General features: G+C 45.9%; 1 pseudogene; it reads left to right on the top strand.

The window, feature by feature from the left end:
- Positions 1 to 26848, top strand: part of LOC114688895 — a 39475-nt pseudogene that overhangs the window by 10501 nt on the left and 2126 nt on the right.

Genomic DNA, 26848 nt, shown 5'->3' with positions numbered 1-26848 from the left:
ACCCCAGCAGCTCACGCTCTAGTAGAGGAGCCCTGTAGTGAGCAAGAAATATACAAAAAGCCACAGGATGAACCAGGGTGAAAGAATGAATCTTAGCTAAATTGTCCACTCTTAATTGAATTTTAAAATGTTTTCAAATGATCTTCAGATGCAGGGAAGTGAAAGAGTGCGTGGAGGTGGGAAGAGCAGAGGCAGAGAGGGCTCTGCAGTAGCAGAGAGCTGAGGCAGGTGGGAGAGAGTTGGCCTCCTAGTCTTTGTCCCTTGGTGCCTTCACGTGCTGTGAGGCGCAGTAGAAAGGCAGGCGGTTTTCCTGGGGGGACCTTTGTCCTGACCCTGCTCTTGTGTAGAGGAGGTCATGACATGGGTTCTCTCTGTAGTCAGGAATAGTTCTCGCTGGCTGTACCCCCGCTCCCCACACACACACCTGTCCCTGAAGCCCTTGCGGCTTGTGGGTCCTTAGGAAAAGCACTGCCTCCAGTTGTGAGAAGCCAAGTCTGAATGCCTCCTGCTCCGCTTTCTCTGCTTTCGTTTAGCCACATGAAATGAAGGTCACCTCTGCCTATCTCCAGGACATCGAGAACGCCTACAAGAACATCTTCCTCCCAGAGATGAGGTGAGCCCAGCTCGGTGCTGACTGCAAGGCTCAAGCTGCCTTGCAGAGACTGCAGGGAGCCCCATAGCCCAGAGTGCTTTCTCTCCCAATCACTGCCTCGGGCTGCAGAGCCAACAAGAGACTTTTTAGTTCAGGTTCTGTGAATTTGTTTGGGTGGTTTTTAAATGCTTTCCCCCTACTGTTGTATCCTTAAAATTCTTGATGCTAAAAATAAGTCTCTGTTCAAGTCCATATTGAAGTTTAGCACAAGAGGTGCATTCTTATTCAAGTAGCAGGCAGATATCTAGAAAAATTGCTGGAAACACTCAGCATGCTGTGGTGGAAATTCATAAAGACAGTCCATAGATCCTTTTAGTTGACATCCTTCTGCAGTATTGGTGTCTTTCCATTCCTGTCCCTGTGTTGAAGCATGAGAGAAGCATGCTTTCCTCACTCTACAGGGTTCTCAAGTCATAGGTGTATTTGTATGTAAAGGAAGGTGTTACAGTTAGATTGTTTGATGCTGGAAAGTTTCAGGCATTGTTTAAATTATCAAAGAAATTAAAATTGTGAATAAAAAAAATGAAGTAAGTGATTGTTGCCTTCTACACAGTCATACCGCAGTGGCATGAACACCAGAAAACCCAGGTGACAGGATCTGGGGGTGCTGTGTGAGACAAAGCAGGGCTTCTAGTGGCTGCTGGGCATTTGTACAGACCTACCTGGGAATGCTGACCATGTGCTTCTCCTTCTGTCTTACAGTGAGCAGTGTGAAGTTTTGGTGTACAGTACCTGGGAATCTGAAAACTCAATCAAGGTGGGCGATGCTAGCCAGTGAGATCTTCTTCAACTTGATGCACAGGATTCCGCAGACCACATGTTGAGTTTGATTGCTACTAGTTTTAGGAGCATTGGTGCTTCCTAATCAAACAGCAGTATCTGCCCTGCTCATCACCCTCCCTGAGCCATCAAGTTGTTGATTCTTTTAAAAACATAGCTTTGTTCATATGATCTTAAAATCATAGATGGAAAAGATGCAAAATGCCTCAAGGCATGTATGTATCCCAGAACATGACAGCTGCACCTTGCATTAGTTCAGAGGAAAAGTTAGTCATTTAAAGAGAACTGTTTTTCCTTACATCTACATTTTGTGAAATTCCAGTTAATCTTAACAGAGTTTTCAGGGAACTTAATGAGTATCAGCCAAGAAATTCTGAAAGGAGTAATTCAGGCCATCTGCTCTCCCAAGTACAAAAGCATACGTACAGTAACAAAACCTCTGTGTCGTTAATCCAAGAAGTAGCACGTCACCCAGTTAGTGTGAGTTCTGTCTGGTGGCACCGGCCTCAACACAGAGACCGTCTTAGCTTGGCAAAGCCAGTTCCTTCAGTATAATAATAAAAGGTGAAATAGGAGGGAAAAGGTCATTCTTACATGATATTAAAGTAAGTAAATATCCATTCGGTGAAAAAAACATAAGACTAAAGTAAAGAAACAGAAGTTCAAGGCCAGCCTGAGCTACATAGTGAATTCTAGCCCAGCCTGGCTGCATGAGACCCTGTTGACAATGACAAAAACTAACAGCAAACCTCCCGTAGGAGTTCTGCTCTCAATGTATTCATTGCATCGAAGGCTTCAGCTACCAGCACCTGGGAAAGCAGAGGCAGGACGATTACTGCAGTTTGAGGCAGCCTGGTCTACATCATGAGTTCCAGGCTAGCTAGGGCTCAATAACAAGACCTGTCTCAGAAAGAAATGAAGGTCAGGAGTTAGTAAACAATAAGGAGCCTAGGGATTCAAGACTAAGTGCCAGCTCAGGCCCCTCTGTCCTGCAGAAGGGTCTTGCAGAGCTGATGGCTCTGAGCACCCTGCATGCTCAGTTCGTCTGTACAAAGGGCAGGAGGAAGGGACCTGGTGAGCTCTCCACTAGGGAACAGCATTCCGCTTTCAGAAGGAGCCTGTGTTTTAGCGTGGCTCTGCTGCTTCCTGCTGTAAGTGTTCTTCTTCCTGGCGTTGTCCTACTTGGTCTGAGAGGCTAGTTTCATTACCTTCCTGGTCCTTGTTTGTATTCAATTTATTTTTATACCTTTTGATTGGTGTTTTGATATCTATTTAGATGGTATGTATCTTAGAGTAATGAGCCTTCAAGTGAGGTCCGAGCTGGGTGTGTTCTAGAAGAGCTTTGAACATGAAAATATTGCCTCTCTGAAAGGGCAGGACTGAGGCTTGGGCTCTCCAGGAATGTCTTGGTGTTCAGGTTCCTCTGCTTTTCTATGTGGCTCGTTCCTTCTAGAAGGAACTTATTTGGGAAGACAAGGGTGGTCCATCCTTAACATTGGCTATTCCGTCTAGTCTTACTTTTCTTACAGTCTTCAGAGCAGCTCTGTTCCTCTTGGTATTTTGGGTGTTGGTGAGGCAGCATCATGCTAAGCAGCATTCAAGTCCTACCATTTTGTTCTTGACTTTTATGCCAAGAGTTTGTAACTTACAGTGTTGCCTCATTCCCAATCTAAATGGGTTCTCTTCCTCTTTGTTTTAGGTGGTAGAGGACATTGAATACCTCAAGTACAACAAGGACCTTGGCTTGAACAGACTGACATTTCCTTTCACTACCTGCGCTTGCGGTGAGTCACTGGGGAAGCTGTTGGGGCAGGAACAAACTACTCCTTGGAGTACGCTGCAGGGGTCTGCTGCATGCTGTAGAAGTAGACAGATTTTAAATAATACATGCTTCAACTCAGTTGTCAACTGCACCAGCAAGTACTGAGGTCTTTACCCTTTCCCTTCCAACAACTCTTGAATTCTCTAGTGGGCTCAGTGTGTAGTTGTTTGTTGTTATTGATTCCAGCATTATTTTGCTTCTACCCTGTGCCAGGCATGGGTTCTAGTTTGAAAGACTATAGGGATCAAATAATATTTCTGCTCTCAGCAGAGACACATTTTAGTGGGAGAAGCAGAGCAAACCAGGTCGCGGAACTATCGAATCATAAGGCCACTACTAAGTCCTGGAGTGGTGAGTGAGCAGGGCATGTAGACCTTTGCATGAAGAGACCCGAAGGAAGTAGGACTCAGCCTTATGCATCCAAGCTTACCAGGTGTCAGAGGGGCAACAGATGGAGAAGCTGAGGCAGGGCATGCTGGGTGGGGGTGTAGTCCACAGTTAAACCTGTGTGGGCAGGCAGAGGAGCCATGGCAGAAGCAGACCACAGGTGTGGGAAGGGAGGCCATCTGCCCATGTACATTCCTCCTACCACAGCCCACACCCCTTTGCCTGTTAGCCTTCTGTGGCATGTCAGTATCAGGCTCTCATAGTGCCCTGTATACACTAAGCCTCCCATTCCATCCTCTTTTGAGCCACAGTGCCCTGACTTCTTGGAATTTGTTCCCATGGACATTTCAGGGGTGATCCCTGTGCTCAGCATGTCCACTGACCTTGTAGATTTCCAGCCAGTCCTAATTACTGCCAAGCTGTGCTGCTGGCCCCCAGCTGGACTCCAGTGCACAGGAAGCTTACCTGCCACCCCAGATCCTACATAGACTTCATGCAGATGCGCATACAGGAGAGATTCTTGGAGGAGGTGCTTTTTATTGTTTTGTAGCTATTCCTACAAATTCAGGAATGACTTTGTAAAGAAGGCATTGTTAATTTGGTTTACATGTCAGAATATTTCAGTATTTAGGGCCCCCCTTTTTAAAGGGGTGTCTGTGTTTCTTAGCTTGGTCTCACACTCCTAGGTCCAAGTGATCATCTCATGATGCCTCTCAGGGGTTGGGAAGACCGGTCTACACCAACATTGCTGCCTTACGGTCTATTAACTTACAATAACGGGGACCATGGTATTTGGGGTGTGCCTTTGTGTGAAGGCATTCCACTGCCCTGATATTGGGCCTGGGACCTTGCACTTGGGCACTGCAACTGTGGTCCCTTGGACTCTTCCTGGGCTGCCCGTACCAGAATGGCCTTGGTGCTCAGTCTCTCTTATCAGTATTTGAAAGTAAATGACTGTGACTGCTTCGGAGGCCCTGCCTGGGACTATGATGGGGGTGCTTCCTCAGTGATGCCAGTATCCTTGGTCCTTGAGAGTGTGGAGGACGAATCAACTGTGCTTTCTCCACCTGGTGGGTTAAGTGGAGCTGTGGTCTCCTGTGTCCAGGGCACAGCCAGCTCACTAACATTTATTGCCCAAGGGCAATAAGCTCCGTGGTAGAGCACTTGCCTGTGATGCTGCGGTTGAGTCTCCAGCAGTGTGGGGTGGCTGCAGTGGATGTATGCGGCAGCTTTTTCTTCCTTCCATCACCGGAGCAGCGTCACAGCGACAACAGATCCACGTGGGGGCAGGAGTCACCGTGCTGAGTTTACTAATTCACAGCGCGGTATTTAATGGGATTTCAACTTGTAGTCAGACTCAAGTCTTAGGTATAAATTACTTTTCTCATTGGTTGGAATGGATGTTGAAAGCTGAGTAAGGCAGACACAGCTTTAGCATCTCTACAGCAGACTACAGGGTGGGAATAGGGTTTGCTCTAGCCAGAATGTGGGGCAGGTCACTTGAACTTCTGTGCCTTGCTTTCTTCGTATATGAAATTTTAGCGCTAAGCAGGACATGAGACTGAATTTGATGACTAGAAAAGAAAAATAAGTGTAAGTATAGAGTTCACACACATTCCGTTCCATAGACTCACTGACCCACTGTGCAGCAGTCTTATGCTCAGTGAAAGAAACCTGCTGATAGAACTGCATCTCTGACAAGGCTCTTTAAAGAATCTAGTATCCTCCATCGAAACACAAGACGGAGGCTCCTTCTGAATCTTCCTGGCCAGGGGAGAAAGCACCCAACTCTGCCTGTGGGTCCTGCATGAGGGCTCTGCGCCTGGAGGAGTACCTTCTCAGGATGCACGCCACAGTCCACCAGAGGCTGCAAGCTTGCTGATAGACACAGTGAAGCAGAGCCTCTGGTACCTTAGAAACTCAGGGTTCTCTGCGGTGTTGAGGTTAGCCGGGAAGCTCCCTGAGGCTGTTTCTGTTGTAGTCTGCTCCTTGCTGTAAATGTGGCAATGTGACAGAAGGTACTCCTGGATGTCTCAACTACTGGATGCACAAGATGGAGAATGGAAAGAAGCAGATGTTATAAAAGGAAGTGTATTTAAAAGGCTCCAGAGCAAAAGAGACTTTTCTTCATTAAGAAAGAGACACTTGATACCAGAGACCATCCTGTCATGACTGGGTCAGAGGTGTTCCTTGAGGGGGCCAGGCAAGTGGATCTCAGTGTGTCAGCTTCCTGTCATGGTGGCAGATAAAGGAGAAAGGCTTATTTTGGCTCATGGTTTTGGAGGTTTGGGACCATGATCATTTGGCTGTGTGGCTTAGGCCTGTGTCAAAGCAGCACAACATGGTGGACATGTGGTAGAATAGACCCTCAGCTCATGGTGGCCAGGAAACAAAGGGCTGGTCCTAAAGAGCACACAGCTATAGGCCGGTGATGACACCAAGAACACGTAGACCTTTGGAGGAAGACATTAAGAATCCAACTTCTCTTCCTCCCTAGAGTTTAACAGGCTCTGTTGGTGACAGGGACACCCTTCTGTATCTGATTCAGCATCTCGGGGACCTCAGCACCTGCTCAACTTTGGGGATATCTGATTTCTCATCTCGGCTGTGAGCTCTTCAAGTTCTTCAAACACTCGTTTTTTTGTGTGCTCCTTGATGCTTTGGAAATGTTCACTACATGAGTGGTTTGTGATCACCTGAGCTTTTCAGAGGAGCTGTTCCTTCCATCAGCTACCCTAGCATTTCCTGCTCCTCTTACATGGCTGTCTTCATATCCTTCCTCACTTGCTGTGATGTCTGTAGGCACAGAGGGTGATGTCTGATGTTGCTTTTCCTCTAATCTCATCTTTGTAAAATTGTATCCACGCTTAGTGCTCCTTATGCATTTTCTTCATTTCTCCGACTCACAAGCATGAATTAAGTGGTGGTCCTGCCATGTGCCACACTTTGTTTACACATCCTTAAGCCATGCTTAGAAGTACTGGAGTGTTTGTTACTATTTCAAAAAGTAATAAATATGAGTTGTGACTTTTTTGTACAACAGTAAATTTTAAGGAAAGTAAGCAGTCAGGCTCTGGGGAAGGCATAGGATTCATGGCACCAATGGTGAAGAAAGATGAGGCAGTGGGCTCATGCTAGTAGTATGAGGCAGCACTAATTAAGCTGCTCAAGGCTAGGCTCCCAGAAAGAAGATGTACAGATAGCAAGGGGAAGTAACTAGGGCACAAGCACACCTGCTTGTCTTTGGAAGTCAGAAACAAAGATCAGAAGCCAAACTACCTGCCCTCCTGCTGTCACAGGACCAGAGTTGACAGTTTAGTGGGGTTTCCAGTCAGTGGAGTGTGTATTTATGGATTTCTGCATATTGTATTACAGTTTATATCCTATTTGAATATCACAAACATGCCCTATTTTACTAAACATTGAAGTTTTTTATTTTTAGTGGCTACCTGTATATGCCATTTCTATCTATTAACGTGAGGAATGAATGAGGTTGACAAACTATGGTCTGTAGTTGAAGTTTTCCTGTGTCCATCCGGCTCCTGCAGCCACTCAGACCCAAGTAAACACAAAGAGACTTATATTATTTATAAACTGTATGGCCATGGCAGGCTTCTTGCTATCTAGCTCTTATATCTTAAATTAATTCATTTCTATTAATCTGTAAATTGCCATGTGGCTTGTGGCTTACCAGTACTTTTACATTTTGCTTCCTCTGTGTCTGGTTGGTGACTCCTGGCTCAGCCTTCCTGTTCCCAGAATTCTCCTCTCTGCTTATCCCGCCTATACTATACTTCCTGCCTGGCTACTGGCTAATCAGCGTTTTATTTATCAACCAAATCAGAGCAACACATTCACAGCATACAGAGCGATATCCACAGCAGTGGTCTGTGTGCCCGATCATCACAGAGCTGCTCAGACTCCTCTTACATTTGCATGTTAGGTGGCAGAAACTGTACAGTGCTCCAGTTGTGCGTGAGAAGTGTGTCAGTGAAACCCACTCGTATAGCACAGTCACTGTAGTTTTAAAGCCTCTTGCTTACTATCTGGTCCTCCATAGGAAAGGCTTATTTAACCTCTGGGATAAAGCAGAACTCACTGACTACTTATTTGAAACTGATCTTTCTGAATATTTTTATTCCTTCATATTCACAACACAAAAATGCACATATTGTGCACACTTCTTTGGTTCCATGTTACTTTCTTAAGTTTTAAGAATTGTTGCTGGGTCAGACTGTACAAATAAATACATTATACAACTATTGATTATTTTTTTCTCAAGACTATTTTGTAGAAACTGTTGCCAGTAAATATTTTATCTGTTAAGAAGTACAGTTAGGGTTGGAGATGACTTAGTAAGGGACCTAAGTTAGGAGTGCAGGCATCCCCATAACAAGCTGGGTGTGGTTGTGCGTGCTTGTTTGGAAGCAGGGAGATGCCTGGGGCTTGCTGATCAGCCAATATAGCCAATTCCTTTCAGTAAGAGACCCCATCTCAAAAATTAAGATTGAGAGTGGATGAGAAGATTCTGATTCTGTGTGCTCTCTGGCCTCTGCTCACATAGCAACACACACATAGGCATATGCATTTGCACAAACACAGGAACATTAAAGTGTGCATGTGTATACACAGTGATACAGTATAATTAAGTAAAAATCAAAACCTGCCATTTTGTTCCCAAACAAAAGAAAAGAATTGTCTTGCTTATGTTCCTCTTGTTGCTTATGTGCCTTTGTGAGTCTCCTTTTCCTTGTGGTGACTTTTTCAAAGAACCAGGCATTGTCTTTTATTCACTGCTTTGTTTTTAGCTGATGATTTTTGCTTGTTTCATTTTTCCTCCTGCTTCCTTAGGTCTCAGCTGTTCTCTGCAGCATCCCAGGGTAGATCTCAGACAGCTGAGTTAGACCCTCTGTCCTAACAACGCCCTGGTCCACTCAGTTTCCTCTAGTACTACTCTTACCGGCAGCCTACACATTTGATAAGGACCATTGTTAATTTCATGAAGGGAAAATATTTTCAGAGTTTTTTTGCAGACTTCCTTGGCTGATATGTGATTTGGGAGTGTGTCGTTTGTTTGTTGTATCTGGAGTTTTCCATCTGTCCTTCTACCCCGTACATAACCTTGGTGCGATCTGCAAACGTTCTGCTAGTTCCCTTTTACCTCCATTCGGGTGTTCTATAGGCAGGCATGTCTTATTTATGCCTTGGTACATGCTCTATTGAGCAGACTGTGGGTTCTGCTATGGAACAGGATGCTAAGTCTACCTGTTGTGACCGGGTCATCTGTGTCCGCTGTGGATCTGTCAGTTCTGAAATGGGGTTAAAGCTCAAGCAGCGCCAGCTCTCCTGGGTCTCCAGTGAGGCCTGTTTATTTTTGCCTTGTGTTTTGATTCTTGTCGAGAAGAATCTTACATCTTCTAATTCGATAATACCCCTTTGTATGTGCCTGATACTTTACTTTGTTTTGAACTCTGCTCTGTCTGAAATATTTATTAAAGACACTTTTGCTCTCAGCATAGGCATAGTATCTTTTTCTTCATTCTTTACTTTTAAATTGTCTCAATTTAAGATCATTTTCTTACACAGCAAATAGTTGGGTTTTGTTTTTTCATATCATCTGCTAGTCTATGTTTGGATCTTTTATGTTAAAGTGAACAGTAAAGTGGAATCCATTTTTCCATGTTTCCTGTTTTCTACTCCTTACATTGTTTTCTTTTTACCCCCTCTCTGAAATGAACTGATCGTTTTATGTAATTCTACTTATGTTAAGTATTTCATACTTTAGCGAAAAAAACACATTTTTAGTTGCTGTGTTTTCCTGTCATTCCCAGCTCATCCGTGTCCACTGCTATTCTACAGGAGGGCAGGTGCTGACAGCAGGAAGCACCCTCTCTCCCTAACAGTATTGCTGGCATTATTCCACTCTCTGCAAGCTATAATTTCTTAGGATATTGTAATTGTCATCATTCCAAGAAAAGGGCAGTTAGCCTACTCTACCACAACACCAACTAAGTTATTTTTTTAAAAATTGTGACTGCTGAGTATGTGGAGACTTTTCTGTCTTTGTGGTGTGACAGCTTATGACCATAGTGGGGGTTACTGACAGTGTATGGCAGGAAACATGGAGGCTGTGTGACAGTACTGTGCTTTTTATGTCCTTAGAGTTTGCTATCCACAGGGTCCCTAGAAGCATCCCTGTGGATACCATGGGGTGCTATAACTGCTTAAAATGGTGTGTGTGTGTGTGTGTGTGTGTGTGTGTATGAGAGAGAGAGAGAGAGAGAGAGAGAGAGAGAGAGAGAGAGAGAGAGATTAGATTGACTTATAGGATGCCATCCTAATAGTCCAGCAATGGCTCTTCTGGTAGGTAGGTGTTCAATCCATGAGGCTGGATTTCTCTATAGTCCCAGTCTGGCATTCAAGGCCTGGAGGATTCCTCGAGTCTGAAGTACACATTAGAATGCCGAAGATGTTGGTTCTAATGTTAGTGCATGAACGCTGCAGCAACAGGGTAGATGAACTTGCTAGCAAGAGTGAGGACGAGCAGGCAGTAGTTTCCTCCTTCTGTGGCCCTGACAAACCATTAATCAATATGCATTCAGTCACACGGCTGGCTGTTTCTCCTTCCAAGTAAAATGTTAAACCATGTGCACTGTCCATAGTTCTGCTCATTGTGAAGAGTTCTCTTCAGGGTTCCGGAAAGTAGTATAATGCATTGAATCAGTACTCGGTTGGTATCCGGTACTGCTCCTTTAGCCAAGTCTAGGTGTTGGCGTGGAAATAGGAATGGTTCCATTCACTAGTATACCCCTAGTAATCTGGTAGGAATTTTTTTCTTCTTGATTGTATGACCTTATGTCCTGCTGTCCTAGAAGTTTGGGTACTAGAGAGTGGGTAGTTGTTATGAAGAACTTGACTGTGTGTTTTGTTTGCTAGTTTGTTTATTTTGTTTTGAGGAATTTGGAAGGCTTTGGCACTTTGAACTAGAAAAGCAGTTGAATGTAGTAAGCAGAAGTTAATGGACTATTGTAGTAGGAACTTGGAAATCAGTAGCACTGAGGGTAGTGCAGACAGTGGAGGGTCATGGGTTTCAGAGGAAGCAGGGACTTGACTAACAGCTGTTATATCTTAGCAGAGAATCTGGCTACCTTCTGCCCTTGTCCTGAGAACTTGCCTGAAGTTAAGTAATGACTAATCTCTTTGGCAGAGGAAATTTCAAGACAGTAATAACATTGAGTCTTTAGTATGGTTATTATCGATAATCCATACATAGTTCTATATTGAAAAAGAGCAAGTGGGGCAGAAAGAAATAGAACATACATAATTTGGAGGGGGAAAAAAGCATTAGGTTTAATCTTTACAACCAAGGCTTGTAAACAAGGCATCTCTTTTTCAAGAGAGGCTTTTATTATTTTTAAGAGATTAGCATAAAGGAGAATCTACCTGTTCTACATTGGAGGAGTAAAGATGCCCAGAAGATAAGACCCCACCCAGCTGAGCTTCCGCATTTGAAGGAAGCCTGAGTGGCTTCTCCTCTAGAAAGCTTCAACATACCAGTGTGGGTGAAGGCAAGGAGGGGCCATCCCAGCTGGCAGCTGAACTTGGCTGTGTTATCTACATGGTGTGAGCTCTAGAGGCATGAAATACGCAAGGATTGAGGCACCAGGAATTCTTCTTCCGTGGTTTCAGAGAGCTGTGAATTCAGGCAGCATGTGGCAGGGGAGTCCTGTAAGAATGCCAGCCCTAAGGACAGGAGGCCATGCAAGAGTATTGCATGAAGCCGAGAATGTTTGCAGTAGAGACCCCAAATGTTGGAGATGCTAGAGCTATGGGTGTCTGTCAAGAAGAGCTACGTGCAAGGAATAGAACCAGCCCAAGGAATTGATGTGTATGTTGGAGGCACAAAGCTGGAGGGGCAGAGCCATCTAAGCCACTGGAACTGAAGGCCCAGACATCTGACATGGAGCTGCAGGATCCTGAGTTTGTCTTGGTGGGTTTCGGTCTTTGTTTGGTCAAGTATTTTCTCAAATGCCCTCTCCTCTCTTTTGGAATGGAAATGTATATTCTATGCCATTGATGTTGGGAGGGTGTGATAGCGTTTTTTTTTTTTTTTTTTTTTTGTTTGTTTTTCGAGACAGGGTTTCTCTGCGTAGCTTTGCGCCTTTCCTGGGACTCACTTGGTAGCCCAAGCTGGCCGTCTCGAACTCACAGAGATCACCTGGCTCTGCCTCCTGAGTGCTGGGATTAAAGGCGTGCGCCACCACCGCCGGCCGCGTTTTTGATTTTTACAGGGGTCACAGTTTAAAAATTGCCATCAGTATCTGATGAGAGTATACTTTTGAACTGTGTTAAAACTGGAAAAAAAAAAAAAAGACTTTTGGGGCTTTTAAAATAGACTAAATGTGTTTTGCATTATAATGTCTTGAGGGGAGCCTGTTGGGACCAGGGAGTAGAATGTGGTTTGAATGAGAAATGTCCCAGTAAGCTCATGTGTTTGAACACTTAGTACCTAGCTGGTGGCACTGTTCGGTGAGGCTGTGGGGCCTTTAGGAGTTAGAGCCTTGCTGGAGGAAGCACATCACTGAGAGTGGGTCTTGAGGATTCAGAACCTTACCCACTTCCAGTTTGCTCTCTAATACTCGTTTAGTGGTTGAAGGTGTCACCTGTCACCGCCTGCTCCAGCGACTTCTGCCGTGCCTTCTCCACCATCTGGACTCTCTCTGGAATCCTAAGCCAAAAGAAACTTTCCTTACGTTGCTTTTCGTCATGGTGGTTTTTATCACAGTATCAGAAAAGTACTAAAGCATCCTTCTTTTTCAAAAGGTTGTTGTTGGCTTTGGTTGTCTGCACCTTGCATGTATGTTGTGCACATTGTACATGTATGTTGGTAAGTTTCCCTTAGTGACACCTACTTTATGGTTCTAACCTTGCTGGACAAGTTCTCTTCACTGTATCACTGTCTGACCTTCAGTTGAAATCCTGTCTGCTACCCTGTGGCAGTGCCATCAGGAGGGTGGTGCGGGAAAGTTTCTGTACTCCGTGGAACCCCTGCTTTCAGGTGAGAAGACCCAGCTCAGGGAGCTTGGCCTGTTAGGCGCTGTGCTCAGTCCGTGAGGGCTGTGTAAAGATTCTAGTGTTGTGAACTCTGGGAAGTGGAGCTGCTGTTGTGCTCTGAGCCCGTGGCTGCCTGTCCTGCTCTGTCGTGTGCTCATGGCTGAGGCTGTAGTACTCACTTGGGCTCTCTCTTTCATGCCAACCCTCCTTCTCCACCGTCCACTCTGAAGCCGGTACTCCACTGTGCTGAGATGCTGCTTTGATGCCCTCATTTTGGATCTTTCTTCTGATCACTTGTTACTCAACTGTTTCTGTTTATCTTTAAGTTAAGGGAGTTCCTCTTTCGCCTCTATGAAGAGTGCTCCACACACTGACATTTCTGTTCCTGGGTTAGCTCAGGAACTGTGGCCTTTCATTAGCTGAACCCAGTGTCCTTCATTTCTTCAACAGCCTGTGCAGTCACCTTAGTACCTTCCCAGCAGCTCCTCTTAATGCTGTGGGTCTGTCACACAAATGTCTGTGATCCTTGCTTGTTACGCTCCGTCACTGCTGGGCGGAGTCACACTGCTGTGTGACTAGCATACAGGAAAAGAGGACCACCTAAGACCCGGACACACTTGCCCACTGGGGACTATGTCTGGCTTTTGACCTCCCACAGATAATACCGTGGTATTTCCTAAATGTGATTTAAAACACGTGTTAATCTGATCCCGGCTTAAAAATCATAATTTTGGTAATTAGTTCAGTGGTTATCAGGGTATAGAGCTGTGTCCTGTAATTTTCCCAGTTTGTGAGTTACAGCATCCAATTAACCGCTTTCATTCCATTGACTGTGGCTTTGTCCGTTCCCTGTCCTGTGTCCTCCTCTCCTCAGTGTCAGAGCAGTTTACGATGGTAACTGTGTTGACTTTAATTTCTGGAGTGAAAATTATCATCTATTTTCTGAGATAATTGCCTGTAAACATGCCACTTGCCAGTTCTTCTCATTGGTCCAGAACTTGACCAAATTATTGCTTTCGAGGATTTCTGTTCATTTTCAGTTAGGTTTGTGAGTGCGCTCACACCTCCCAGCTTCCACGGAGCCCCACCGTTTCCAAACCCATCCGTACTGTGGAGACAGATGGGCGCTCTCCACCTAGTTTCAGGCAGAACTACAGTCCAGGGGGAGGCAGAACCAGGCCGTGAAAGGTGGGAGGAAGGGCACATTCTGCTAGTGGAGAAATCTCTAGTCTTCAAACCTCAAGTGTCATCTTCCTCTTTTCTGTCTTCACACCCTTAACTGTCTGTTCAAAGCGCTCTGTCCACAGTACTTCAGCAGACTGCGGTCACCACATCACAGCTGCACCCTGGTGTGGCAGGTACATTGTTCTCAGCTGGGCTTCCAGCGGCAGAGTTGAACCAAGTACTCGGTGAGCAGAACTCTCCTTAGCTCCTGTGTTCGGAGTCAAAAAAGGCTTCGCAGTGCCTTTATTTTTAACTAGCTCTGATGAAGGGTGTTCTCTCTAGCCTACCTGAGAAGGACTTCCTGGAGATGTGTTGTGTGGCTCTCCTCATCTCTGAGAGCTCTGCTAAGAGTGGAAATTTTCCAGGTTTAAGTAAACTGCAGAATAGACAACGGATTACTTTCAATGCTTGCTTCTAACTTTTTCTGGGACATGTGTAAATTGTAATTTTGCCAAATTAAACATAGATGCGCTGTTGCTCTGACTATTTAGTATACTTCAGGACCCCGTCTTTATTTTCCAGCATTTTCTAAGGATTTTCAGCTATAAGAGTAAACCAGATACCTGCCTACTGCTTTGTTACTTGTTAACATTTACCGTATACTTCATTTTTAGTTAAAATATTTTGTTGCCACTTCAAAATTAAATGGCAGCAGGTACAAAATAATTCTGTGTGTTACAGTTGAGAGCTGTGTGCTCATACATTGCTGGCATAGAGTCATATAAAGAGTGTATGAGAAAGTTGTCAGCTTGTAGCTATGGAGAGGGGGTGCTAGAAGATGGGCTTTGGTACTGTAAAATTTTATCTTAACAGCCAAGCAAAGCAAGCGTACAGAACATAGCTACTTTATGTCCTTTGCAGACTTGACTGTTTGCATGCTTGAATTGTTTTGAAATGTTTTCATATTTTTTGGCAGATAAAACCACCTGGATATGAAAGCTAAGAGAAGCAACCTTAATCTTTGACCGTGTCGAGTATGGCCATTACCTAGATAAGTGCAAGCCACGTGGAGGATAGGCAGGCAGGGCTATCTAACAGCGCTGTTGGCCTGGGATTTGGTCCCTGAGTCGTTAATTGTGGGAGTGATGTCGCTTTGTGCCAGGACACCAGGCCACGCCTTTGCTGCTTCTCACAAAGCTCAGTCTGCATGGCCCTTGTTTCCCGTGGTCTCCTAGGGAAGCATGACCCATGGACCCATGCACCTTGCATTCCGCTTAGGTTCTTATAGGTCTGTGGGGTCCTGGCTGTCGGTGGCTTTGTATAGTGAGTCTGGATGCTTCTTACAAGGTCCAGCCACCAGGAGCCAGATACAGTACAGAATCTCCACTTGGAAATTGCAGAGAAGGAACACCCTCTGTTGCCTTTACAGCTTAGGTGTAGCTAAGTATCTGTTGAAAATAATGACTTTGTTTCTTGAGCATTTAAGAAAAGCGTTAGTGACTTTCCACCTCAGACAGTTGTCTCACCAGGTAGCCCAGGCTAGACTCAAACTTGTGGCAGTTCTCTGTCTTAGCTTCCCAAGTATAAGGATTTAAGCATTTAAGGATTTAAGACTGCATGACTGCTCAGCTTTAATGCTCTTTCTTTAAAACAAACAAACAAAACAAACAAAAAAGTAAAGGTTTATCTCTTCAAGCATAGTGGCCATTTTGAGTGGCCAGCTTTAAAGCGAATGGGCTGTAACAACAGTATAAAGATTCTCACGTCAGCAGAATGACATGGTAAAGCAAGGAGAGAAGCCCACAGCTGGGTATTCCTAGTACCAAAACTGAAGCTGACTGTTGATAAATATGGTTCCATGGGCTACCTGGTGAGTTCCCGGTGGCACTGTCATGTCTCTTCAGCTAGTTTAGCTGCCTCCTCTGTTGTTGGTATTGATGTTACATATTTTTTAACGAGGGCAGAGTGTGTATAGCGTGATGACCTACCATCCGCAGGTAACTTTCTCCTTGTTGTTGTGTGTGAGGCACACATTGGCTCCATTTTCCTGTTTCCCAAACTACCCATCAGAGCCCGCTGTCTGAAGGTGCCAGGGCTTCCCAGAACTCCCCAGTTCTGGTGCTGTCTCAGGAGTGGCTACCCAGCCTGGTGATCTGTGAGGAACAATGCTTTGGAGACGCCTGCTTCAGAACAGTGTTTATCTCACATTTGTTTTGTTGTTGTTTTGTTCTTCTAAAGATTTATTTATTTTTATTTTAGTGTTTGGCCTACATGTATGTGTGTGTGAGGGTGCCAGGTCTCCCTGGAACTGGAGTTAAAGACAATTGTGAGCTGCCACGTGGGTGCTGGGAATTGAGCCCAGGTCCCCTGGAAGAGCAGCCAGTGCTCTTCATCACTGAGCCATCTCTCCAGCCCTATTTTAGGGATTTTTTTTAATATGGGTACTTGAAGAGTCAAAGATAATATTTGCCTAATGGTACTTATTTTGATGGCTTGTTGTAATCCATGTTTTTCTTACTTTTCAGGGTTCAGGATAAGATTGAAGTGCTGGATTTCACTACCGTTCCTATCTATCTCCAGAAATCACGATTGGAGCTCACCAGGGTACCCGAATCCTAAACAGCTTCAGAGCGGTAAGCCCTAGCCATGGGGGCAGAGTCTGGGGTACTTGTGGCCACGAAGCCACTTGTGTGAAGCGTTGTCCCTCAGTTCCAGTCGTAAAGCAGGACTCCTCAGACATGCACCGTATCCAGTGTCATTTCTGGTGCACTGGCTTGATGGACACATGCCCTCCGTTCTTTAGCACTGTCTCCAGGTCGTCACAGCGGTATCTGACGTCCCTCACTCTTCACAGTGCATCTCCCAATCACTAGGCTTACGTTTCTGCCGTGTCCTCCAGCCAAGTGGTGCCGTGCGGCAGGGATGGCGGGAAGGCAGGGAGGCGGCAGCCCCCCTCTGACCGCGCCTTTCTCTAATTCACACACCCTCCTCCTGAGTCACGTGTTCGTCCGTTGGTGTGAGCGGTCATTCCCAGCCATCCAGCCAAGCACCAGAGGCCTAACAGGAGTAGGAGCCGGCATCCAGCAGCATCATGGACTGGGAAGAGTGGTCCTCTGTCCGCGGGCTGCTGTAGCTTCTTAGTTATCGGAAGGTGTGAAATCCTGACATTGAAGTGGCCCTGAGGGGCATGTGGAGTCTGCGTCCCTGGGAGAGCTGTGTGCTCCTGTCACTTGCACAGCAGAGGCTGCTAGAGTTACAGGTAGCTGTGAGCCATCCAATGTGGAGGCAGGAAACTGAACCTGAAATATTCTAACTACTGAGCCATCTCTCCAGGCCCTGGGAGATACTATTTCTTGAAATTTTTTTGTTTTATTTTTTAAATGGCCTATGACTTTCCTAGGGAGAATGTAGGAATTGGTGAAATTTAGCTGGTGTAAGGATCTCAGCCATCTCCTCTTACATGTACTCCGAGTTACCGGAAGCGTTGAGCAAGCGTTCCGCTGGGCCAGTTATTTTGGTTTGGTTTGGTTTTGGTTTCCCTTTCTTGAAATACTCAACATTTTTTGTTAAGCAAGTTCTTTGGGCCTTTTGGAAATATTTTATCCACCATAGAAGTTTGGGAGCACAGCCATCAAGATGTCCAGGCACCGTCCGTCCATGTTGATACTGTTCTTACTGTGCCGTGAGGCAAGCACTTGTGTGCTGCCTGTCTCTTCCTGGGGGCACCGTGAAGACCTGGAGCTTCCGCAGCCACGGCTGAGGTGGCTCCTTGCTGTGCACGGTCTGTGTCACCTTCCCTCAGTGGACTCAGCTGTTTCCTGTGACCTCCATGTTCACATCCACTCCCTCAGCCATGTAGAAGCAGCCTCATTCAGGTCCATCTTGCCCATTGTCTGCTGCAGCAAGAGGGTCTACAGCATTGTGGGACCCGCCTCCCTCTTTTCTGTCGGCTTTGGCCTCATTGGTGACGTGAGTGTGCTGTTGGCTAGGTGGTTAGTACTGTCCCTTCTGTGCCTTTGATGTTGGTATCTGTACTGTTAGTAGTAGAGCTAGGCTTCAGGCTTGTTCTCAGTATTACTGCCGCACCTAGACTTCTGTCAGCTAGTATTTGCATAGGATAGCTTCTGCTTAGTTACCTGGAGCTATTAAAAACCTCTTGCTATTCTGAATATCTGGAATATTATCCAGTCACATTTTGGAAGGAAGATGTACTTAATTGGGTTGTTTTACAGTGTTTTCTGACCTGTCGTAGGTTTTTACTTTTTCTTTTATCTTACCTTTTGGGGAAGTAAGATTTTTTTTTTTTCTTTTCTGGCTTTCATTTATTTCCCTCTGCTTGCTGACTGGTTATCACTCTATTACTAGTTAATCACTGTAGTTAACTAGTAATCCCTGGTAATTAAAGTGGTCATCTCTGATATATTTGAGTCTAAGGTCAGTAGTTTTCCAGTTCCAGGCCATGTGAAGTCACAGACTGCGTTGAGCTCTGTTTGGCCAACTCCTCCTGTGGGCTGTTGTGATTATGTGTCTTAATTCTCTGTGCATTTTAAGTCCCTCAAGACATTATGGGGAATGTAGAGATAGTATTGACTCAAGATAGGTCTGCACCACCTGACACTTAACCTGCTGTGGTCACATCCTTCTGTGGCTCTGCTTCTGCTTAGGACCATTCCCCTGGAAGAATTTGTTGCAACAAATTAAAATGATCTTTATTTGATCTTCATTTATCTTTTATTGTTATATTTCTAGATTTGTTGGGAGATACTTCAGACTTTTAAAATGATAAGAGGGACTGAAGAGATGGTTCAGCAGTTAAGAGCAGAGACCTGGGTTCAGCTCTTAGCCCCATGGTGGCTGACAACTATATAACTGGTACAGAGGAGTCTGTGTCTTCTTCATGTGCCACTGACACCAAGCTTGCGAAACAATCATAGAAATGAAATCAAAATGAATCAATCTTAAAAAGGACAAGAATAAAGGGCGGTGGTGGCGCATGCCTTTAATCCCAGCACTCAGGAGGCAGAGGCAGGAGAATCTTTGTGAGTTCCAGGCCAGCCTGGGCTACAGAGTGAGTTCAAGAAAGGCACAAAGCTACACAGAGAAACCCTGTCTTGAAACCCACCCCCCACCCCCCAAAAAAAGGACAAGAATAAGCCAGGCATGCTTGCCTGTAGTCCCAGCATTTGGGAGATAGACATAGGAGGATCAAGAATTCAAGGTAATCCAGTAGCTATGTGGTGAATTCAAGGCCAACCTGAAAAAAACAGTGCTAATAATAGAAAAGAATAACCTTCCCTGATACACATGAGATCACTGTAATGCCTTTTATTATCATGTGTCATCAAAGTCACTGAACACCATGTTCTTACTCACTGAGTGGTCTCGGCACCCTTTCTTCAGGGTGCATCCTCATGCATTAGGAATGCCACTTACTGGACTGCTAGACCTGCTAGACCACACCCAGCATGGGCTGTGGAATTGTGTTATATTGAGTCTTCCATTAAGATTTGGGACGCTCCACTTGAAGATTGCCTTATGAACAAGATACCACAAGGCCCACTGTACCTGGCAGTGAATGAGAGGATTTACATGCTGCTGCTAACTACATACAATTGAGGACTATCAGTGACCCAGAGACCCAGGGTGGATGAGAGGTTACGTCTGATGGCTCTGTCTCCAGTCCTTGTATCTGGATTTTCTCAATATTAAGAACTTGATACTTTAAATTTTGGAGACTACAGGTTGCTTAGTTGTTGAATATTCCTGTGTCTGGTTTGTTGGCTGTTTCCTCATGAGTAGATTCAGGCCATAGTGTTTTACGGAGGGAAGTCAAAAAACTCATTGCAGCTTCCTAGGCAGTATGTGCTGAGTTGGGCCTGTCACTGCTCACATTGCCTTTGATCGTCTGACTACAGATGATGTAACTCTTTCATTCTTCATGATCGGGAGTCACTGGGGAAATCTGGCATTGTAAGTGTGTGCTCTTCTGTCAGATTTTCAGAGTTGTGACGGCCATTGATTTTCTTACTTACTTAGTTATCACTGTGATGGGTTCCTGACTATAGTTCTTTCTCTGTCACCCCTTCCACAGCTTCAGGAGCTGCTGGAAGGAGATACTCTCCCTGTATAGGATTCATTTGTGTGTTTGTCTGTGGACGGTGAAAATCATGAGTTCATACTGTCAGGGTCCCACTACCTCTACAGGGTTGTGTGGTGGCTTTCAGCCCTTCTCACGTTCTCCCTGGTAGCACTTACAGGACTAATACTGTGTGAGAGCAGCCTTGTCTGCTCCCTGCTGGCCTATCACAGTTACCATGCTTTGCTTCAAACCCTCCAGTCTGTCACCCCCACTTTCAGGAGTCACAAGCTGTATTCAGCCTTACAGAAAGCTGTAGGTCAAACTTGGAAGGAAGGGGGACTGTCTCAGTTCTTGAGGAGGAATTTGCATGGGGCAGAGAATTCTGAATTGCCAGCTTGTTTTCTTTTAGCCAATCCAGACTTGAGCATCTCAGGATTCTGGCTCTGTGTTCTAACGAGCAGCTCACTATTTCTTTGGAATAGTTCTTGTTCCTCTATGGGGTCTGTTTCTTGTCTGGTTCCTGATGGGTCTTGAACTTTGCCAAGGGTGTGTGTTCCTGGGGCCAGGCCATGTCCTCTGTGCTCACTGCCTTGACGTGCGTGAAGCCCTTTGTCCCTTCAGCCGGTCTCTACAGCCGGTGCCAGTTCTCTGCTCTCCTCGGGCTCCCAGAGGCGCTGCTCTCATGCTGTGCCCCGTGTGCTAGGGTTCTGCTGTCCCCTTCTGGCCTTTCTCAGTGGCTTCAGCCGCACATGTCCTTCGGCCATCTTCCAAGCTGCTCACCCGTCGTCTCTCCGGCCCTTCTAATCTGCGGGCGCATCATTGGGCTCTTAACTTTAATCATCATCTTTGTTGTTGTTTCTAGTGTTTACACTTCTTTCAACTTTGCAGAATTACTTTTGCTGTACAGTTTTTTGAAACTTAATCTCAAATAAAGGAATCTGATGAGTGCCGTGTCTGTCTTGGGGTCTGCTTGGCTGCTGGGCTCACTGCTGCTGTTTGATCCTTTTGTCTTTACAGCCTGACAGGTGCTTCCTGTGTTTTGTCTCACATCTTGTCTCACTGTGGCTGCTACTTGTCCTCTTTGTTTGTGTTTGATTAAGAATGTAAAGGTAGTTTTGGACTTTGCCAGTGCTACTCATCCACAAAGAGATGCACTGCACAGTCGTCTGGTCAGCAGAAAAGGGACAGACCACCAGAATCCATTCTAAGACCACGCTGACGGCTGGCTGTGTGTGGGTTCCATGAGGTCTGATGTGTTTGCAGCTTGCCCTGCCTGAGAGAGCATGCTTAGCAGGGTCACAATGTCTTATTGCTGCTGCTGCTGCTGCTCATGAGAGTTGAGGAGACCCCAGGAGGCTGATGTGCTGACTGTAACCCCTGCTCTTTGTCCTGACACCCTAAAAACACAGCCCCTCCTGCCTAGATCCCTGTGAGTGGATGACTTTATGTGCCATCCGCCTCTGCTTGTATGGGAGGGCAGAGTTGGTCTGAACCAGCTAGTCATCCGAAAGCTAGGCATAAGTGGGTGGCTATCTGGCAGGCTTGCCACTGTCTCTATCATTGTGCTTTTATGGCTTTCTGCATTCTGATATTCTTCTGGGTGGTGTCTTGTCAACTTGATACAAGCTTTGGGGAGAGGGAACATCAATTGAAAAAATGCCCCTACCAAATTGGTCTTCAGGCAAGCCTGTGAGCATTTTCTTAACTGATGATTAATATGAGAAGGCCCAGCTCACTGTGGGTGGTACTACCCCTGGGCAGGTGGTCCTAGATAGTTAAGAAAATAGGCTAATCAAGCCATGTGGGACAAGCCAGTGAGCAGCATTCCTCCATTTCCTGTGCCTCAGTTCCTGCCCCTAGGTTCCTGCTTGGAGTTCCTGCCCCAACTTCCGTGGGGTGGACTACAAAATGTTAGATGAAATAAAATCTTTGCTCCCCAAGTTGCTTCTGATCACAGCAATAGAGACCTAACTAAGATAAATAATGAATATCAGAGTTTATGGCATTGGACGTATGGATTTAATTTAACGTTAAAGATTTTAAACAAATAATTGAAGAAATCTATTGTTTTAATTTCTGATATTTTTAAAAATAAGTTTAAAATAAGTCTAGTTTTTCAAAAATAGATTTAGATAGACGATAGATAGATAGATAGATAGATAGATAGATAGATAGATAGACAGATAGAGATATGATGGCTGTGATGTCACCAGCTTTCAGGTCGTACGAGGCATGGACACTGGGTGTTAACTGAAGTGTCATCCAGGTCTCCTCAGCATTTCACTCTGTTCCCTGTGCAGGCCCCCATCCGGACTTGATGGCACAGACTCCAGTTCTCTGCAGGCTCCTCTCAGCAGTGATGCACGTGGCTATTGTTCTTATCACAGTTTAAGGAATCTGCAGTGGAGTTTCAGGTGGGCATTGGTGGGTGGTAAAGGTCAAGGTAAATGATCAGCATGGCCACTTGTTGACCTTAATTAACCTTGATTGCCTGTGGTCTTCCCTGTGAAGAGTCGCCTCTGTCTCTTTCTTCCAGAAGTACTGTGTGTTCTTCAGGTTTCTTTGTTGACTGAGAACTGTGACCATTTATGAGGAATGTTAGTTTTGTTTGTTTGCTTGTCTTTTAAGGAAACTAAGTTACTTTTATTAAAAATGATGGGTTGAAATGAAGCAATAAGTAATAATGACTTTCTTCTTAGAGACAGATTTTCTTGCTATTAAAGACAGCAGCAGTTATCACAAAATTTCCATCTGGAAATTGCATTATGATGAATCAGAGATGAATTCATGAAGACCCCTCCATCCATTTCCTACCTAGCTATTGACAGTCTGGGAATCTGTGGCTTTCCCGAAGGTGCTTCTCTGGCAGCAGAACTGTCTTCCAGCTACCATGCTCAACAATTCTTAGTGACCTGCTTACACTGCACTGGCAAGTACCACTGCAGGGCTGTCTGGGCGCCAGCACTGCCCACCCCACTCCTGGGAAGTGTAGAGGTGCGCCAGCCAGGTAGTGAGTCCAACCAAGCACTTGAGACTGGAGCGTCAAGACTTCTGTCATGAGGAAGGAGGCCAGTGAGAAGGAGTGAACTGGCTGGATATAAAGAGGTGGTACAGGAGCTGTGCACCTTGGGTACTGTGGGAAGGCCAAGGAGGTGTAGTCGGACTTTTATTTGGGCCACTGGCTCACAAATAATGACATAGAGACTTATTAATTAAGAAAGCTTGGCCTATAGCTTAGGCTTATTCCTAACTATCTCTTAGAATTTATATTAATCTGTGTTCTGTCACGTAGCATTACCTCTCTTCCATCTTGCACCTCCGTTTCCTGTCCATGTCTCCTGGCATCTCCCTGCGCCTGGATTCCTCCTCCTCTTCCTTCCTTACCCCGGAAAGCCCGCCTATACCTCCTGCCTACTATTGGTCATTTGCTTTTATTACACCAATCATAGCAGTATACCTTCACACAGTATATAGATATTTCACAACGAGGAGGAAGCTTGGGTGCTGCTTTGATGACTGCATGGGGTCTCAGGTGAACCTTGGAGGAAAAGTATCAGGAGAGTATGGGAACTGGCTAGCCAGTATTTTATTAGTTTGTTACTTGGTTTTGTTATTGAAGACCAAACATTTTGTGAATTGACAGGCAGAGTAAGTGCATTGGAAGCAGGGAGGAAGTTCAGGACATTGGGGCAGAGGACAGAAGGGACTAGGCAGGGGTCCGGGGCCACACTACACAGAGGCCCAGCTGGTGCACTGGGCAGTGCTTGGACTGTCCGCTCATTCTGAAGACTTAGTTGCTTTTTTTTGTAGCTGCAATGAAACACTTGACAAAAACAACATTGGGGAAGAATTATTTACTTTCTTGAGAGTTTCATGGGTGGCAGTCTATCCTGGCAAGGAGGAAGGGGTAGGGGCAGCAGCTAATACAGCAGTTGAGAAGCTGAGGAAGAGTCACACTCCCAAGGACTTGCTCATGTAGTCACTTCTTCCAGCTGGGCCCCAACTCCTGCTTCACCACCTCCCAAACATCTTGTCATGTTGTGTGTCCATCCAGGGGTCAGTCCCCTCACAGATCAGAACCCTCGTCCTCTCATTGTCTCTGAAAACATAGCACACCCAAGGCATGCTTTACGGTCTTCTAGTCATTCCCAGCTCAGAGTAGTTATCATAAGTCTGAGCTCTTTGCCTTGCACCCAAAGTCAGCTCTGAACATACACATACCCAGCCTTCCATCTGCACATGTGTTTCCAGTACTTGCTGCATCCACTTGACTCACTGTGATGCCACAGATCTGGCTGTGGAGAGCTGGAGCTTATCTCTGCATCCATGGCTTCTGCATATAGAGCAGTTTGTCCCTGGCAAAGTCCTTGTTGTCTCTCTTAGCACCTGCCTTCAGAGGGCCTTGTCAGGTAATGTGGGTCTCACTGATTTTAACACGCTGTCTATGGACTATGGTGTATAATAATATATATACATATATACCTCCAATTTTGGAAGTCAATTAGAAAACATCAGTTTAAAAAAGCAAGAGAAGGGAGGTCTCCTGCGTGGCTGTAATGTTGCTTCTAGAAGCCATTGTATAGTAAACTGTTACCATTTAAGGAGATTTGGAAAAGACTCAACTTCTGTCTTCTTTCTGAACTGTTATTTTGGGTGCATTCCATACCTTGTTTGGACCCTGGTTTGCCTGACTAACTTAACAGTTTTTACAGGATGGATCTGATAGTGACAAATTCCTTTGGCTGGCTAGCTAAAAAATATTGATTTCAACTCAATCTGGAAGGTGTTTTCAATTGATACAAGATTGTAGCTTGACCATTCTTGCAGCACATAGACGGTTCTCTGTGCCTTGGGCCTGCATGGTTTCTGATGAGAAGTCTAGTCAGCTCTAGTCTTTGGTCTTGGTGCCCCAGGACTCTGAGGATTTCTGCGCCCCCCCCCCCTGCTTGTTTTTAGAGGTTTTGTTGTGATTTGCCTCTGTGTGGTTGTCTGTGTATCTTGCAGAGGTCTGCTGAGTGTCTGGGTGTGCTATCTGTAGCTTGCAAAGCATTTGGAAAAGGTTTAGCCATTATTCTTAGGGGTTTGGAAGATCTGTTTGTATGTGCACTAGACAGAGGTTTTCATGGGTCCCTGGAACTGTTTGGCCATTTTCTTTCTGCCTTATTTTGAGTCAATTCTCTTATATCTTCATATTCACTATTTTCTATGCTGTTAAGAAATAGGCTGTTGTTACATTGTGCTCATTTGGATCTTCAAAGAAACAGAAGACAAAGGAAGTGCTGAAGCAGTGGATTGGGAGGAAGCAGAGAAGGGTCAACTGGAAGGGGCAGGAGAGCCTGTGGCTTGCCCAACAGGCAGTGGGAGGACAGGTCAGGAGGCCGTGGCCAGGCTAGAGAGCATGCCTCTGGAAGAGCCTGTGGCTGCAGAGTAGACTGGCGCTGCTCCTTTGTACCCAGCCAGTAACGGAGGGGTGGCCTGCCAGGAGCAGGACAGTGAACCCCAGGGCCGCCCTCCTTCCCAGCCAGCAGCAGCCCCGCCTAGCACACTCGCTTGACCCCACGCCCATCCAGTAGAAACGTACTTCAGGATCTGTTTAAACTTGGAACTCGTGCCCTTCTGTTTTCCAGTTCTCCCTTATTTCTGTCGTCTGTCGTTTTGTTCCCACTTTCCTAACAGATGCTTTAACGTCCCCGTTCACTAATCCATCGCCCTCGTCATTTCGGAGTCCGCCTGACTCTCCCTCTGGTTGAGGATCACATTTTCCACTTGCACGTGTCTGGAAGTCTATCACTGGCTGCAGCACAGTGTGAGTTGTAGGGTTTGGAATGCTAGTTCGTTCTATTCTGAGACAAGTGGCGGAGGTTTGCTGGCTGTGGTGCGGGTACTTGCACCGCAGCATTAATCCTGTGAGCACTGAGTTCCAGTTTTCCAGTGCCTCTGGCGTAGCCTGTTTTGGGGATGGTGTGGCCTGAGATCTCTCTTGTGCTCGGGTCTGTGAGGAGGGGCCAGTGGGAACCCATCTGACCCACCACCTTCAGGAGTAGCCGTGGATTCATACTGCACATAGCTCCTGGGGCCTTGTCCAGCCTTGCAGGACATCACCTGTGCTGCCTGGACATTGTCTTCAGCACGTAAAGACCAGTGGCCCTGTGACAATTCTGGAGCTCTTTTTCCGCCTAGACCCTATCTGTGTCCCTACGTCTACCCCATCCACTCTGGCCTGTCAGGATCAGATAGGACATGGGACTCAGCTCTCCAGTTTCTAAATGCTTTTAGGTAGAGCAAAGAGGCCAGATGCAGTAGCACACCACGTTGGGAAGCTGCAGTTAGTCTGGCAGGTCTCAATTGTTTGGCCCCAGTACTGGAACCCAGGACCTAGAGTCTGCTATGTTAAGTTGGCCCAAGTCCAGCCTGTGGTCAGGGAGGGCTTTTCTTCCTGGCTGCGTTGAGACTGAAGTGTCCATTCAGCTGGCTGTGGCATGTAGAGGGGCACCTTTTACGACTCTCAGAATCCCATTCCTTCATGTAACTTAAATCCAAAACTCATGGCTTCACTTGGGCTACACAAGATGACACCTTGCCATTGCCCATTGCCGTCAAGCTCCCAGCTGGACTTTGGTGCGAGGTGATGCCTTGATTGCAGGGACCCCCAGTGGGCTGGGCCTGAAGTGCAGCCCGTTTGCTCCTCCGGGTGGGGGACCTGGGAGACCGAGAGCATGGTTAGACTTTTAAGGAGAGGAGGAGGTGCTGAGTCAGCTCCCATGCCTAAGCCTCAGCACAGTAATCCAGACCAGAGCTTCCACACTGTCAAGTTAGACCCACGGAGCGGGTGCTGTCTACACCTGCTGTTCAGGCTGTTCTGCTTCAGCAAGCAGTTCTGTTAGTGGGAGTTTATCCTAAGCACACACGA

This window comes from Peromyscus leucopus, unplaced genomic scaffold (genome assembly GCF_004664715.2).
Source record: "Peromyscus leucopus breed LL Stock unplaced genomic scaffold, UCI_PerLeu_2.1 scaffold_1453, whole genome shotgun sequence".
NCBI classification, from domain to species: domain Eukaryota; kingdom Metazoa; phylum Chordata; class Mammalia; order Rodentia; family Cricetidae; genus Peromyscus; species Peromyscus leucopus.
The sequence above is the reverse complement of the archived record's forward strand: the minus strand, read 5'-3'. Positions and strand labels throughout refer to the sequence as shown.